The sequence below is a fragment of the Ictidomys tridecemlineatus genome, chromosome 16 (assembly GCF_052094955.1).
Source record: "Ictidomys tridecemlineatus isolate mIctTri1 chromosome 16, mIctTri1.hap1, whole genome shotgun sequence".
Classification (NCBI taxonomy): Eukaryota; Metazoa; Chordata; class Mammalia; order Rodentia; family Sciuridae; genus Ictidomys; species Ictidomys tridecemlineatus.
In genome coordinates this window covers 10,607,381-10,625,915 of record NC_135492.1, presented here as the reverse complement: position 1 = coordinate 10,625,915, position 18,535 = coordinate 10,607,381, and positions in this window count along the sequence as shown.

Below are 18,535 nucleotides of genomic sequence, written 5' to 3'. Positions count from 1 at the left end.
TTCTAGTTTCATAAGGATGAACCAAGTTGATGACAACAAAGGAAAAAATACTTAGGCCATCAATACAAGTTTTATTGTTGAGGGATAGTAAGGAAATCACAATCCTTTACCCATTGACTGTGGAAGCTGTGTGATAAGTTAGGGAAGGGAACAGCCGCAAATGTGCTGTAATGGAAGGAAGGAAGGGAGTGAGAAAGAGAGAAAGAGAGAAAGAGGAAGGGAAGGAGAGAGAGGGGAAGGGAGGGAGGTAAAGAAAGAGAGAGTGATGAAAGGAAGGAAGGATCGTGAATATATGAGGAAAGAATTAAGAGTGAAAACCTTGGATGTGAGTCCCATAGTCCTGGCACACAGTGGTCACTTCCCCTCTTAAGGACCCAGTGTTCACATGAAAGAAAAGGCCACCATGGGGGCAGGGGTGAGCTCTAAGATCTTCTTCTGCTCTAAAATCTTGTGTTCTATAGCTGTGCAACAAGAGGCAGTTAAAAACTGGGCTCTTTTCCCAGAAGAGCCTTTGGGTATTTGGCTCATTAAAGAGATTAGCTGTCCATTTGTAGGGATGTCTCTCCAATGAGGTAGGGACAGAATGACCCAAGAGTTTTAGTTTTGATTCAATTTATGAAGTGCACATCCAATTTCCTGGCAAGTTCAGTCAAACACATCTCCTATGTTTCAGCAATCCAGGCATTAGACCAGGACAGAAAAAATGCCTCTTACTAATGTGTGACAAATCCGTATGGAGAAAAACACTGTTTCTTCTCTCCCATATGGCACAGCTGAGGATAGTTGGCTGTTCTGGCTTTGAAATGGTTCCACGGACCAGGTGGGTGGTTTATTTCACAGGCTGGTGAAAATTCAGTGTGTCTCTTTCGTGAAGATGGGAACAGGTGAGAATTCTTCTGTTATAGCCTGGGGCTGTCAGCAAAGTCTAAGACACAGTTCATTGGTTTTTCTGCCAGGATGAAAGGGAAGGGAACCAACTACCTTCAGGAGGAAGGAAGGGCAATTTCAAACCCACTTAGGTCCTGCTTCAGAACTTCCCTTGAAGCCCAAGATCTTTGAAGTTTTGGTCTTGTAAGGATAGAGCAGATTTTTCCATGGAAAACCCTTAAACCACTTCACATTCCCATCTCAATGCAGAGAAGGACAAGGCCTTTGGTGGACAGGCAAGGCAAGGGGAAGTAGTTTCTTAAACCCTCTTCAAACTATAGTTACAAAGGATCAAGATTCAGTGGCTTCTAATTTGAAATGAGTCTTAGCCCTTTTTAAGACATAGTGGATTATCTGTGTCCCCCTCTAAGGGTTAATAGTACAGATTGACAAGCACAGAGACTATTGCACTGATTAAATAAAAAAAAAATCCCAAATGAATAGAAGCAACAAAATCCCAACTCATCTACACCTCTGAAATCATCCCACCTCTTTAAGAAGTGGGGAGTTACAAAGAAAGAAAGATAATTCATCTCCTCTGCTCTCAGTTTAATTTGATGTAAACTATAGAAGGATAATGATTTTCATTATACTTGGCGCGTCAAAATGAAACTCTTATTTTTTAGTCATCATCTTCTCAAATTGTTTCCAACTCTTCTTTTTCTTCTTTGCAGTGCTATGCGTGAGATACACTTTTAATACATATGTACTTTATTGATCTACTCATCACAAAGTCTTAAGACCACAATTAAGCAAATAGGCATAAAATTTTCCAGTGTGAAATTTGATGTCATATGCAATTAGGCACAAATATAAGAGGTTTGCTACAATCAAAAAGTAGCTAAGTGATGAAATTTCAGGTTTGAAAGAAAATGCCAAAGGTCTTATTGCAATTTAGAAAATCAGAAACTGGTAAGTTATAAAGATGGGCTTGGATGAACACATACATATACACACACACATTTTGTTCCCTAGAAATGGCAGCGGTAGACATAAAGTTGTGCATGCATTGGAAAGGCTCCGTGTTGAACATTAGAGAGGATTTCCTAACTATGGGTAACTATTTAATAGACCAAATGAATAGAAGCAACATAATCCTTTGACTAAAGGTAGCTATATTCTTTCTTGGATGTATTTGTGGACTCCAATAAAAAAGAAATTTGCATTTATAGAATTTATAAAGATCATTTAGTCCAACGAAAGAATCCCTTCTAACGTTTCTATATAAAAAATTAACACATCCTTGCTTGACCATCAAAGAACTGGAAGTTCATCTCCAGTCATGTTCCAATGTCAAATAATTACAATGATTATTCAAAATTCCCTTATCATACTAAACTAACATCTATAACATTAATTTGTGCTTCATTGGAGCAGTGTCAGATACCTAATTTGTTCACGTGATCAACTTTTGAAATTTTGAGTTTGCTTGTTATATCATCATATTTCTTTTGCTTTCAAATTAAATATATCAAATTATTTGAAACCATGTCATGGTAGAAATCGTAGGAGTGTGTAAGTCTAAGAGTGAGTGGACAAACTGGAAACTCCACCAAATTGGTGAAGATGTTTCAATCAACATTTATTTGTTACATACCATATATTCACAGTTTGCTAAGTTCTGAAGTTCCCTATTAAACTACAACTTTGAACTAAACTCCACTTTCCAAAGAATTATCCTTTGCTCAGAGAAGGAGGGATCTACCATCAGTTATTGTGCTTTGTGGGGCAGGATAGTATTACTAATGGAAAGAAAGAAGAAGATATGAGTAAACTCACAATAGCCTTCATAAGAAGGCTGATGATTCCATAAATAGCCCCAATTCTACAAAGGAGATCAAGATTCTTAGTTTGGAGGCCACAAGAGGGCACTAGACTACTATATGGACCTAGCTCAACTTGGCACAAATCAGGGGTCAGTACTGGCAATAATACACTGATTGCAATAATAGTAGATGGCCATATCTTGTGTGCTCTGAACCTGTGTCTCAGACACGGTGTGCAATGGTAGGTGACATGCAAAGTTATTGACTATGAAACATATTTAGATTCCAGCCTGGGGTTATGCTAAATAACCCCAATGCATGTGCAATTTGAGAAAGAATAAAAAGAAAAGAAGAAGGAGGGAGTGAAGGAGGAAGGGAAGACAAAAAAAAAAAGGGTAAAGGAAAGGAGTAAAGTTCTAAGAAAAAGTAAGGTGGTTCTTTAGGCTGTGAGTTCTGAAAGCAACATGGACATCCCGGTAATAGCCAGGGGTGAACAGCAGGAGTTAGACAGATGGTCTTTCGCATCTGCTTTTGGAAAGGTTGATATTTGATAAAACTCGCGTTGGCCACAGGATACTCTCTAGTTTATGACATTCCCATGGGCATCACCCAAGTCACTCGTTCTATTTCTGAAGTGTTCCGTACTTTACAAGATTCCCAGAAACATAGTCTCAGCCTAATGAAACCACAGTTAAACCCCTTTCATAAATACACTCTAGTCTATGCACTCACTGCTCCATCTGAAAAAGGCAAGAACAGTCAATTACGTTCTAGGTTAGTCTGGATAAAATCAACAGGTTATTTTTGTCAATTAAGAAGTGTCTCTACAATCCTAAAGTAGCCAATCAAGTTAATTCAGCCAAATATAAATCAATACATGCAGGGTGGGTGGGAGTGCAGATCAAAACAACTGCTTGGAATCATAGAGATCACATTCAACTCTGAAGTCCTAGGTTTCTCCATTCGCAACAGTTATCTTAGTATTGTATAGAAAATGGCTCCTCAGGCATCCTAACTATGCATGGGACATAGTTTTCTCTAAAGATAGATGATAGATAAATAGGTTCCAATTGTTGCAGAAATGAGTTATTTGATTGATCAAACTAGATGTTTTTACAGTAGCAAGAAAGATGGGAGAGGGTAATTTCTTGAGGCAGAGTTCAGCTCTTTGGAAGTAATAAAACACTTAAGGGGCATTTCCAAGCACTACAAAGAAGGTGACCATCCTCTCTGGCATGACTTTTTGAAGCTGCCTTTCTGGCCTATCTTCTCAATAAGATCAAAAACACACATTTTTGAAATTAGGAAATGAAAATAATAGTTCTAATCCTAGGCAGGATATGTTCCAGGAGAAGTATGATTAATTTCTGAGACAGGAGATGGCAGCTTGTGAGGAATAACTGAGACATACCTCACAGGTCCAGCCTCAAATCAGGTGAATTGAGCATACTGTTGGGCCCGTAAAGTTAGCCAGGGACTTGAGAGAAAAATGTGTCTCCAGTAAGTGCCTAGTGGGTACACATGACCAAAGGACATAGAAGTTTTCAACTCTTTTGGTTTGTATAAAGAACCAACCTGGACACACTTGGCCTATGGAAAGTTGTTAGAATTCCAGACAGGTTGTCCAGACCTCTTGCATTACATGGATAAGGGCAAATGCTTCCCTTCACTAAGTGCCATGTAGACTTGCTTCAAAGTCCTTCAATGACTTGAGGCCCTTCATGTAGTATGCCTTCATCAAGGGAGGAAAAGGAAAGAGAAAAATATGGAGAATTTGAGCTCTGCTTTGTCAAAGGCTAGGAACTGAGAGTAGAAAAATGTCATCTGATCTTGACTGAATGGTAGTTTTCTACTTCTGTCAACATTGAAATGAAACCACTTGTGGGAAATATTAAAAGTTGCAATCATAAAATTTTATTTCATCTGAGGTTTGGAGGGCCAAAGACTTGTCATACAAGTCCCCAGACGTTCTGGCTTCATGCCAGGTGGTACTTGGTGTTCATGGTCATGGCCCATCACTATCATCATTGTTAACCTACCTCTGCCAACCAAATTTTCATGCCCTACACACGACCCAACTGCTGTTTCTTCCAAGAGAACTCATCTAGATCCTCTCTCATTCCTCATGGTCCTCTAGTACTTGGTCTGGCTTTCTGGGCTCAACTTATCAATTATGGTCACTTTTTTTCTTCCTTAAAAAATGATTTACCAATGATGCCTGCAAAAATAAACATATGAAATAAAAAAGAATTTGCAAAAAATAAAACCTACCTTTGATGCACTTTTCTCAGAAGAGAGAAGAGCTCCTAATTATCCCAAGGACAGTGGGAACACTAAAGAAATGATGTTCACATTTGAAAAGCACTCCCCAAACAGATCACTTTAAAACACGTGACTGCATGTGATCCCTAGATGAGGTTCTTTTCTCTTTAATAAAATAGAGATGGGAGTGATTAAACCAAAGGAGTAAAATCACTCGACCTAGAAGTGGGGCGATTAGAATCAGACCTGGATTCCGCCTGTCCTTTTCTCCCCACTGTGCTGCCTCCCAGTACACCCAGCATCCTTCCAGACAAAGGTCTGGAGGAAGCACAAAGGGACTTCTATTTTCATCTTTTGGTCCCAGCAAGATGAGGATCAGCAGGCAGGCAGACAAACTTGGGAATAATGGCCCTGCTCTCTCAACCAGGACCCCCGCCCCTGTGCCTTTATCCCCACTCGGGGTGACCTCGGCAGAACAAGCTGGCTCTGTAATGACCACTTCGTCAGCAGGGGCTGTGTATTTAGTAGCAGGAAATATAATCTTTTGTGATTGCCGTGACGTCATCCCACCCACTAAACAGGCCTTTATAATTTGACCACAAAAAGGCTTGAAAAGGAGAGACACATCCACACAGGGAAAGAGGCAACCAGCCGGTTGTCCTTCTGCATGGTGAAAGGGACATTGTGTCTTCCAAATGCTTCTCCAAAGCCTTATGTTTGGTCTGCTGTAGACAAAACATCTAAATGATATATAGCGCTGTCTCTGTAGCCCAGTGCCCAGCTCATCCTCTTCTCCGCCCCTTCCTTCTCACCCTCTCTCTTTTTCTCCTCTATTCACTCTCTTCATCCCTGGGCAGTGGGAAACTTCCATTTTTCTCTTCCCTTTTTAACTCTCTATTTGTCTAAAATTTCCAAATATATTTCTTAAAATCCTTTGGTTGTTTTTAAATATGTGGCTATATGACGTGCAGGCACACACCCACACAAACACAAAGTTGATTACTTTTCTCCTGATGTTTCACTGTTAGAAATAGAAAAAGAATGAAAGAGAGAGAGAGAGAGAGAGAGAGAGAGAGAGAGAGAGAGCGAGAGCGAGCACCGCAGGAGCACACAGACATTTAGAAGATGGCTGCTAATATATTAATGCAATATTAACATTTTCTTTCCTTGGAGATCTTAGGGGTTTTTTTTTTTTGTTGTTGTTGTTGATGTTGGTGGTGGTGGTTTTTTAATTTTTTAGAGGGGTCAAGCTCAGTGATCCAGGACCTTTTAAGGTTACTTTGTGCAAACTCAAGATGATATTCCACTTACACACTCCATTTTGCTTTTTATTTTAATTTTAGGTGAAGAAAGGGCAAACATTAGGCATGAATACCCACAGTCTCATTGGTACAAAGAGAAAGAAAACAAAGATTGGTTGATATGCAAACTTTTTTTTAAAGCAGATAAACTGAGAAAAAAAAGATGTAAAACTGAAAGAAAATGTTTATATGATACATGTGTATAAAATTTTCACTAGTTTTTTAGATCTTTGAAGCTGGGAAGCCTCTGTGTGTGTGTGTGTGTGTGAGAGAGAGAGAGAGAGAGAGAGGGGGAGGGTGGGCTGAGCTCCAGCACCAGAGAAGGGAACAATGAGGGAGAGAGGAAGCTGGGAATTGGGGGCTGACGTGTCACCTCTGAATGAAGCTGATGGAAAAGTATGGCTCCCCCCAATTTGCACCGCTGTGGAAACCTCCCTCCCAGAGCTCTGCGCCTTCCTCCAAGGCATAGGAAGCAGGAAACACCTGCTCTCCTTCTCCCCTGACTTTTTTCCCTGTAGGGAATCTGGGTCTTCTCCCCCTCCCTTTCTGCGTACACAAATGGACAAGCAGATTTTCCACATGTCCCCATCTTTCTTAAGAGAGGAAGTCTGGAATCATCTATTAGCAACTGATGCACTTTGATAGCTTCCCCGCCCCCACTCTATTCTCTTTTCCCCTTCCAATTGACCTTATGTATTGCTTCCTCAAACCAGCTCCACCCAACCTTGTTAAGAATATTTTCCTCCCACAATAAATGAGGAATAAGAAGTCTCCACCAAACTGTTGGGAGACAAGTGTACATTCTGTTCATCTTGATTCTTAATTTTGAATTTTGTTATTTTCCTCCCTGCTACCCAGGAGAATTAAATGCAGTTCCACTTGGGAAAGGCTTTTTGATATATATATATATATCCTATACAATGATGCAGGAGGCTATGGCCACCTCTGCATAAGTATGACTACTATGCCTACTGTGCCTCATATATTTCAACTGCTAAAGACACAACCCTTGCTTCCTGAATCTGATCTGCCACAAAGCAACTGGCATAGTCTTTAGAATCTTTTGTAGGTGAGAGATACCTGAGCCCTGGTATATTAGTGTTGTTTGTTTGGAGAGCAGGGGGCACCTACAGCAATCAAGAAACATATAGAACTTATTGTCCACAATCCTATGATAATGTTTGCCTATGAAGACTCAAGATATGATGCGATGCATTTCCTGTAAACTTAAGGAAGGCTTCTGATTGCACTGTGTGTTTACAAGAACCCAGAAAGTTTAACTGTCAAGGACTACTTTAATCAAAGGCCTTAGTCTCTGGCTATGGAAAAAAAGTGGCAGCAGTATCACTGATGACTTGTAAAAATAGCCTAAGGACCATGTGTATGTGCTACTGCCACAGTATGAGTGGTTTCTACTTGTGTGACAGAAAAAAAAAACTGACATAAAGCCAGATGTGGTGGTTCATACCTGTAATCCCCCCTTCTCAGGAGGTTGAGGCAGGAGGAACCTGAATTCAAAGCCACCCTCAGTAAAGATGAAATGCTAAGAAACTCAGTGAGACCACACTTCTATATAAAATACAAAGCAAGGCTGGGATATTGCATAGGGGTTAAGTGCCTGAGTTCAATTTCCATTAACAACAAAACAAAATAAACAAACAACAACAACAAGGGAAAAAACTGATGAAATGTATGAGAGACTGACAGAATTAGAAAATTGTAAGACAAACAAGAAGCCTATAAAGCCAGAGCACAATCAGTAGAGGAGGATATCTGTACTTTGAAAATACCCATCAACTTTTCCCATAGTGTTGAGTGAGTCAGGGAAAGAGAAGCAGGATAAAAGCCAGCAAATCCAGTCAATGGTGATGCATAAAATGAAACAAGAGCAGTCAATGACTCCAGGGCTGGCCCAGCTATTCTATTGCATCATATTTTACCTATTAAGCAGAATTTGTGAACTTATGAAAATAAGTTAAACATAAAGCAAGAGATCATTGTCTGGTTTGTTTTTATGTCTGTATGGTTTAGAGATGAATAGCATTCTATGTAGTGCCTTGAAAATGGAGAAGTTAGCACTGCTCTTTAGAGCGAAAGTTGTAAAATACTCAATGCCATGAGGTTTTTATAGGGCCAAATGTGACTGAGAGCATTACAAGGTGGCAGGGCTTTCAGAGGGCTATGGTTTTAGTAGAGAGCAAAGGTTATAAACTCATTGATTCAGTATATATACTCAAAGTCATAAACATTTCTTGAGTTTATGAACTTACTTCAGTAAAATATTGGCAATGTGCCTTCTTTGTCTGACCTGCAGTTCAAAAAAAGTTCTATGAAATAATTTAGGGGGCTGAGAGCTAGAAGCTAGAGGGTGGCTAGAGACAACTGTTACCTTCAAATAAAGCAACTCTACTATCACACCTGCTCCTCACATCTTCTTTAACCTCCTGGAGCCCTAAACCTTGTTTATGGGGTCTCAGCCCATGCACAGCAGGCAAAGACCTGAAAACCATTTGTAATTTGAGGCTAATAAAAATCCTCTGATTTAAAGCAAGTTCCAAGGAGTATCATTTTTTTTTGTATTTTTGTTGTTGTTGTTGTTATACTCCCAGATGGTATTCTTATAGTGGAGATATGTGTATCATTTGTTTTATAGATCACAAACATTGCCATATTTACTTCTCTCCTTCATTTTCTTATGTGAAATTTCATATTTTCAATTTGAAAAAGTTTTTTTTTTTTTAAACTAGGGATTTAACTCAGGGGCACTTGAACACTGAGACATATCTGAAGACTAATTTTTTATTTTATTTAGAGATAGATTCTCAGTGAATTTCTTAGCACCTCACTTTGCTGATACTGGCTTTGAATTCACAATTCTGATACCTCAGCCTCCAGAGCCACTGGGATTGCAAGCATGTGCCACTGCAACCAGTGGCGATTTACAAAAAATGTTGAAATACAGATACAGTCTTCTGGTTGCAGTATCCATAGAATGTTGCATTATTAACATGCCTATAATAAAGCATATCCATTTTAAAATTTCTCTCATGAGAAAATAAAAACATATTTATGTTTCTTAATTTCTTCATTTCAGTTGTCAGCCTTTTTCCTAGTTTACTTGAAGTTCATTCTAGAGGTTTTGTAAGTCTTTGCTCAAACATATTATTCCCATTGGGGGGATAAAACAGTATGATGTGAATGGAAATTCTACTTTTATCTTATTTATTTGTTTTTTTAAAATAATATTGAGTATTTAATTTAGGGGTAATTAACTACTGAGCTATATCCCCAGGTTTTGTGTGTTTGTGAGCTTGTGTTTGTGTGTGTGTGTGTGTGTGTGTGTGTGTGTGTGTGTGTGTGACTATGTGCTTCTTTTGAGTATTGAACCCAGAGCCCTGTGCAAATGAGGCAAACACTAAACTAATTTAGCTGTATTCCCATCCCTTTTTATTTTTCTCTCTTTTTTTCACAAGTATTTAAATTTCTTTTTTAGTAATTTTGAGACAAGATATTGCTGAGGTTCTTAGAGACTTTCAACATAACTGAGATTATTTTTGAACTTGTGATCCTCCTACTTCAGGCTCTAAATTTTCTAATATTATAGCCATGAGCCACCACATGTGGCTAATCCTATTTTTTAAAAAATAAATGTCATTATTTGCCTTCAAATATAATAATAAAAGAATGAAGAATCATGTGATCTAGGTAAGGTAGGTTCTCCCTGTGGGGTCAAGCATATATAATCCTGAATCCAATTCAAGCTTCTTAATAATTGTGAGGCTGCTAAATGTGGTGGTACATACCTGAAATTCCAGTGATTTGTGAGACTGAGGCAGTTAAGATTGCAAGCTTGATAAAAGCTACAGCAACTTAGGAAGACCTTATCTCAAAATAAAAGTGAAAAGAAAAATAAGAAAGAAAGAATCAGAAATATTAGTCAGGAGTAATAATCTCCTCAGTTTAATTACCAGTACCTGCCCACACACACTACTGGTGGTGTTTTGAAATGTTCTTTGACACTGAGCAGCTCTATTGGCTTTATCTACTACAAAAGACAGAATTATACTGACTGCCAAAATACCGACTGTTCTTTCCTTTATCTGTATACAGAAAGTTGGCAGTGTGCTTTTTCTCCTATTCTAGCATAAATTCAGAATGTGTTTCCCAAACATTGAATCTGGGCTCTTCTTGGTTTTTATGGCTTATGTTAAGCTGTGGTATGAAAAATTTCTAATCACGTACTGTTACCGCTGTTGACCGGTGATGAGTTCTTGCTCCCCGGTGTTGAAGAATAACACCAAAGAAGCACACCGAGGCAAGGTCAGAGTAGAGATTAGAAATTTATTAAAGGACAGAAGAAAAAGACTTCTTCCGGAGGAAGAAGGGGACCCAAAAGGTGGAATCCGTGGAAGTGCAGTTGTTTCCCCTTTTTATAGTTTTGGTGATGGAATATAGGTTGGAAGGCCCAAAGGGTGAGACACAGGTGGGCCTAATTATCACCTTTTGGGATGAGATTATCACTTCTCTGGGATGGGCTATTTCCAAATCTGTTGGGGCTGTTGGTTAACACTTCTTTGAGGTGGACTTTGGCCTAGGGCCTTTTCAGGACTTTATAAACATTCCATGAGTTGTCCTGTGTTTTCCCTGAGTCATTCCCAGCATGGCCTCCATTTTAGATTTCACTCGGTATTAGACCCGATTTACCTAACTACACTAACTACCTAACTTTAAATCTGGCTTCATTCCCCCCTCTAATTTGGGAACTCCTTACTGCTGTAAGGAAACGGGGCGAAGAAGATCTTTCTGGCTTCTTCAGGCTGAAAAGGGACGATGTGGGGCAAGCAGTTTGGAGTCCCCCTTTAAAAATCGGTTCTATCGAGTGGTCCATGATAGGCTGGAGGGCCATTTGAGTGATGGGTGGTCTATAAGAGAAACAAGAATTCATTAGTACTGGAACCATATTGATGTAGCAATAAATCCCATAGCACAGGAATATGCCAATGAGTATGATGGCAAAGACAAAGACTAACAATGTTTTCCACCAGGAAGTACCAAGAACCAGAAGCTAAGATATTGTTTCCATGACAAAGTTGCTGAGGACATGGCTTCTATCTGAGCATGTAAATCTTTAAGGACATTTGTCACATTGCCAGAAATGTCAGGGATGTAAACACAACATTTAACTTTTAGGGTTATAGTTGTCCATCCCTTAAGATATAGTTTAATAATTTAATATCATCTGATCTTGCAAAATTCTTTTACTAGTATGACCTGTGTCTAATAAATTTTGTTACCTAGGGCTGGATAACCATACTAGCAAACACCAAGCCTACCTGTGTAGGTTAGGAATATCTGTGGGCCTTAAACTAAAAACTACTCTGGCAGTTCCTTTTGATAGTTATCAGGCATTTCTACCTAAGAATCTCTTTTGCAGCCTCCAGTTTTACTTATGGTTGGAGGTTACATTTAACTATTATAATTATTTAAAAATGTCCAGGAATAGCTATGTTTTGGCTTTGACTGTCTTTGCTAAGTGTTTAAGATGAAGCAAGTCAAACTGACTTTGTTTCCATCTATTGTTACCAGTCAGCTGAATTACTCTGGGGAGTCCTCAGGAACTTCACAGCAGCTTCTCAGTTCTGCTAGTGCCATTTGCGCTAGGATGGGTCCAGGCCTTGCTTGACCATGTGGCTTCCCTCGGAAGCATCAGGAATATCTCCCTTTTCTGATGACCCTCCTCTTCACAGCAAATGCACTGATTGGCTTTCTGTCCTCCACTGGTCTCATTAATCTCCCTGATCAGGAGGTTATGTGGCCTAGAGTTGCAGAGCCCTTTGGAGAAGACCCTATCCCCTGATTCAGACTGACTCAGAGGGCAAGAGCCAAATATTGGTTTTCTTGGCCCCTTTAATTTAACTTTAATTTTAAAACTTAATCTTAAACATCTAGCAAATAAGTTTCAACAGCCTTATACTAAGAGTACTGGACTTTAGTACCTATCTCTATCCTGTAGATGATAACTCCTTATCTTAAGTTAACCCAGGTTGTGAGTTCTTAAAGCAGTACCTCTTTAAAACATTAACAGGCAATCCTTAGACCATCTAAAAGCAAACTACAAAACAAAACTAACTAGGATAAAAACATATTTAGTTTATGTAATAGCTACCTTGTATTCTGGCAGAGTTTTACATTATAATCCCGTTTGAGATCCTGGCAATCGTGACAAAAACAAACTTTTGGACACAACCTTAAATGCACTGAAATCTGGCCTACTTCTTTCATAGTCACTTTCACATACAGTGAGATGGGACATAGAGCCTTATCTCAAGGTGGGGCTCTTCATAAGTCTTAAATACTATAGTTCTGAAGCTGATCTTTGCTTTTTAGACATCATTTTACAAAGCCTACATAAATTGTTGCTCAAGTTTACATAAATATTAGCTAACACAACATAATATCACATCTAAAACATGAATTAAAGAAAGGCCGAAAGCTTTTAACCTTTTGTAGAAAAGTAGCAAAGTACTTTGGTGTTTTGCAATAAAATCTTTACATAGATTAGGCTTTCATTAAGCTTTCATTAACTTAAAAATACATTTAAATTGTATCTCAATGTAAAAAGTAATATGGAACTTTACATAACTTATTGATAACAAGTCCAGTTATAGAACACAAATGATAAATAAACTTCCAACATGTTTTTTTTAAGCCTAAAATTACCATACAATTTTAGAATACCAGCTTGATATAATGCTCTTTCTAAAGCTTCTACCTTACAGACTTGTATATCTGGAAGATATGAACACATTAATGGCACCAATTACATTGATGTTTTTATATTAACTAAGTTTAGCTTTTAAAGAAATAACATAGCACAATTCTCTAAAACAACAGCACTTGTTTAACCAGCTGTTTAATTTCTTTAAGATTACTTTGCTCAAAAACTTACACTTATAACCAACTTGCACAGACCTTCTTTATCACTTACTTAAACCCTCTTAATTACTCAATCCAGAAACACATTTTCCCTCTATTAAATCCATATCTAAAACCTTCTAGTTTCTCTTTCATCTGTTAACCTCCTTCTGTTCATATCTTGAAACAATATTTGTAAACCTTTGAATCTGAGCAGATTACTTCATAGACATTTATTAGGGCCTTTTTTTGAACACCTAGAATAACTTATAAGCTTAAGATCTCCTTTTTTAATTTGTTTACCAAATTTAAATTGAGCCATTTGAATCACATGAATCAAAGATATTTGGATCCATTTTTAATTTTTTAGAGCGCTCCTCATCTGTCAATTGTCATATCACTGCATGATATATGGACATACACACAGACATACTGACATACAACACTAACACAAGTGTAACACATAACACAAAAGGCCTTGCAGATTTCTCAGGTGAAATCTCATTGCAATGTTTAAAAAAAACTTCAGTTGATCAAAAATAGAACTTATCAGAAAAACATTAACTTGTCTGTAGGAACAAAATCATGAGCTCAAAAGAATATAGAATCTAAGAAAAGGCAAAAGTCCTAAAAAAAATTGACCGGCCAGTAATTAGTAAATGCCATACAATTTACTCTTTGGTTTAATCCAGTTTGAGTTCCCATAAAAAGACACTTTTACTCTTTTTTTTTTCCTTGGGCCTGAGCTCCAAACTGCTTCTGTTTGCATATCAGCGTAAGCCCTGGCTGAGGTCTGGAAGGACCTGGAAAACCGGAATTCTGAGCAGAAATTTTATGCCTAAGGCATTTTAACCATAAGTCACAATTTTTAGGTTTGGAAGTAGAAATAAGATACAATTTACAAAATTTCATCTTTATATCTTCCTACACTAGAAAAACTTGCTCACACAAAACTGAAAATAGGATCTTTCTTGATAATATAAAAGCCACCATCAGAAAAAGTTCCTTCAGGATCATTAAGCTACTTTCTTTGTTCTGAAGTTTCTAAAGTTACATTAAATCACCTGGAAAAAATCCACACACTACCATGTATATCTAAAATTAAGCTTTGAAAATTTCCAAGACTGTTGCTAATTAATGTCATTTTAGTAAGCCAGACCAATGTTTTAATTCAACACTTTTCCTAAATCCTACACACTGAGAGAAACAGATACCAAATCATAATTTACTATCCTTGCCCAAATCAATGCACTGTATACCTAGTGAAATCTCCTTAGGCTACCAGGTTCAACAATTGATGAAAAAATAAAACAATGATTGGGAGTTACTTGCCAACTTGGAAGTAGAGTTCTTTTAATTTTCTATTATAAGTATTTAAAGTTCTCTGGTATTACTATCTGAAATCACAAACTAAACAATTACCTAACCCTAACTTTTAACTGCAAGATTGTGCAATGCTTGAGAAACCCATTCAGATACCAGATTGTTACAAAAAAGCACATTTAGCCAAAATCATCCAAGAAACAATCTATAACCTTTAAAACAGACCAGATAAGAAAATATCTCTCCAGGTTTTGAACCTTCATTTAATTATGACTCCTATAAGTGGCACCTTAGATTTCCCATGAGTGGACCAGATGTTCTAACATAGGGGCAACTATAGGTGTAAAATCAAGGGTCTCAGTGTGACTGACTTTACTGCATTTAGGTGGAGTAATTCTTAAAGTGCAGGGAAATTATGACGAAATTTCCCCAAAGCGAAAATGGCTTTGGCAGCTGCTGGGAATTCCTCAGTTTCCCTTTCACTTGCAGGATTAGCTCCTTTGGATAGATACAATCCCAGGCAATGTGGCATATCTCCTAACTTTCCAGTAGAGTCAGTTTTTATCTGCCTTAGGTCTTGAAGGGGGAAGGGGGTATGTACTTTGATCAGCCCAAATTTTTCTGATTCTTTTTCCTCAGTGAGTCCAAGATTTTTTTCTCTCCATGGCAGATATCATAGCTAAGTCTACTTTACACTGTTGGCATAATTTAGGATTTTCCCTTAGAGCAAAAAATCTGAACATACAACACCTCACACCATTTCCTTTTTTGTAAATTTTATCAAACTGTAAAAAGATATTTTCCTCTGGTGGCCAGGTTTCTCCATTAGAGAATTTGTATTGAGGCCAGGCCAAGAAAATGAGGCGCTTGTTCTTGAGCGTCTGAGGTTCAAATTTATCCCAATTTTTCAATACGCAGGCTAGTGGTGCACCTAGCGTATTGGAGAGAGAAGCTTCTGTCTGAGTGAGGAAAACAGGACTCAGGTGCCCATGCTGCGCCGGAGAAAACTGTTCTCCTTAGGGATGTCTCCCTAACCTTGAGCTTCCTAAAAGGTCCAGAAAATCCGTCTCTCACCTGGCTTTGCCAAGGGGTTTCTGGTCCCCTTTAGCAAAGTGCTAGGGTCTCGGTTTGCCCTGTGCCAAAGACCCTGGGAGGATTCAGACTTAAGGGCCTTACTGCTTTCCTCCCGACCACTAAAAACCAATTGAATTGTGTGCTCTTTGTCGCCTTTGCTCTGTAGACTAGCAGATTACCAGAGCTGAATCTAAAAAAATGCTTCTCTTAGCAGCTTAAGGAACACAGCTCATTTTAAACATTGGGCGGTAAAACAGACTATTGAAAGTTACCTATGCACCTTAGAGAATCCTGGGCAGATTTTACTAATTATCTCATGCCTTTCTCAGTCCTGCAACCTGAATTGCTAATGTTTCTGACCTGCGAAGGAAGGGAAGCATCCAGGAGGAATGGATGCGGGGTTGGGAGTGTTGCATGGCCCATACGGAGGCAAATGTGATTGGGTCTTTCTCTCAGTGCCATTCATCTACTGATCACCCTAGATACCCCTGAGGGCTGTCGGGAGGGGGCTCAAGAGAAAGGAACCTTTGGAAACGTCTGAGAGTAGCCCAGACCGGGATTCCGCAGTTGTTCCAAACTCCTTCCTCTACCTCCACCCATCCGAGGCAGATCGGGATTCGGGACACTGTGTACTCACGCCAATTGCTCTCCAGGCCCAGACATAAAAGTTGAAAACGGCTTTGGCAGAACCCAACATGCCTGCTCTGTACCGAACAGGTGATTGAGAGCTGCTTAGGCCGAGAAACCTCTCACCCGAGTCTTGTAGAGTGGCGGCTGCACTAGTTGCGTTTAAGTAGCCGACGGTTGCCCACCTTACCCTCCAGAAAGAGAGAGAGAAAGATGCACCTCAAACAGACACGGGGTGCGTAGAGAGGGGCTTACCTCGGTGTAGAATATCTCGGTATGGGACCTCCAATATGTTAGCGCTGTTGACCGGTGATGAGTTCTTGCTCCCCGATGTTGAAGAATAAGACCAAAGAAGCACACCGAGGCAAGGTCAGAGTAGAGATTAGAAATTTATTAAAGGACAGAAGAAAAAGACTTCTTCCGGAGGAAGAAGGGGACCCAAAAGGTGGAATCCGTGGAAGTGCAGTTGTTTCCCCTTTTTATAGTTTTGGTGATGGAATATAGGTTGGAAGGCCCAAAGGGTGAGACACAGGTGGGCCTAATTATCACCTTTTGGGATGGGATTATCACTTCTCTGGGATGGGCTATTTCCAAATCTGTTGGGGCTATTGGTTAACACTTCTTTGAGGTGGACTTTGGCCTAGGGCCTTTTCAGGACTTCATAAACATTCCATGAGTTGTCCTGTGTTTTCCCTGAGTCATTCCCAGCATGGCCTCCATTTTAGATTTCACTCGGTATTAGACCCGATTTACCTAACTACACTAACTACCTAACTTTCAATCTGGCTTCAGTACCCAGTCAGAAACCATTTTGAATGCTTTTGCTTTTACTTTTAGAACACTGTCAGCTTCATGATAACAAGCCCACATTAGTTTGATCATGAGATATTCTGTTGAGGAGAATCAGGGTGATTTTTTTCAAAGTGAGATCACCCTCTAAAGTTAGGTAATCTTATCAAACATCAGCTAAACATATGCAGCAAAAGTATCCCAGATGAACTCAATGTAACTGGTGGAAAAAAACAAATATGATTTAGTAAGTTTACAGTGATTAAAAAAATACACTCACTGTATGCAAGATGTCAAGAATCAATAACATGTCCTACTGAAATTATCTGGAAAACAGCATATATCTTATAGGTAGTGATTTAATTTTTTCTAGCTTAAGATTCTGTTAGGGTCCGGCGGAGCATCAGAGAAAGAGACCACACAAGAGACTGGCTCCATGCAATTGGCAAAAGGGGATATATTGGGGATCCATTCCAGCACGCTGGGGCTCTGTGCTCACACAAGAAGGGAGAGCAGCTCAGAGCCCAGAGCAGAGGTCAAGCAGAACTTAAGTACACTTTCTGGAGAGGGCGGTGGGCTTTGCATACATCAGAACAAATCATCATGAGGCATGGGAAAATTGAACAACAACTCTGAGATGTGATTAGCACATTCATTGGCGGGAACAGGTCGGGCGGGGGTGATTGGTCACTCCTAAGGGGGATACACATTCAAACTGATTGGTTCAGGCCCTGTGACGAACTGCACAGTGCCCTAGGCTAAATGGCCAGTAGGGCGTTGTCTTAACTATCTCAGGAATCTGGGTGTAACAGAGGAACTTAATAATACCTAATCTTTTACATTCAAGCTTTCCAGCTTAGAAACTTTACCCTTTCAATTCAAGTTGAATCACTCAATATATGGTATTTAATTAGTTAGAAATATGTGAAGACACATATGCCTTTCATTTGTACTAATATTTTCACAGTAACCTATAGCAAAAAAAAAAAAAAAGACATCACAACCCTGCCATTAGGCTAAGAACAAAATTGAAAAATAAAATGTTCTTTAATATGTTTATACTTTAGATTCTGGGCTACTGAAAAGTCTGAATACCTGACAACCTCCACCTCCTGAAACACCAAATTTTTTTACTTACAGTTTGATATCTGAAGTGTGAATGAATCTGTGGCCAACATCTAGTAAGAAACAGTTCACACATTTGTAAACTTCTTTTTTGGAGCCACCAGCTGTCTCAAAATGCATCGTTGCTCCTTTTTTTTTTTTTTTTTTTTTTTGACTCTGATGAGAATATATCCAGGAAGTGTATTCCATCACCTAGGACATAAAAATGAGTGGTTCAGACTTTTCATCTTCCTGGAGTCAAGAAATTCATAGCTCTCAAACATGAAATTAGGATCAGTAAACTGAGATGTGCCTGAGACTTCAGGTAAATAGTGAATATTAATATGAATTTCCAAAAATACCTATATTCATTAATTAACTTGTGTGGTCAACCTATGATAATATTCTGGGTAGAGTGGCTTAAGTTATTACAAGTTATTTCATGTG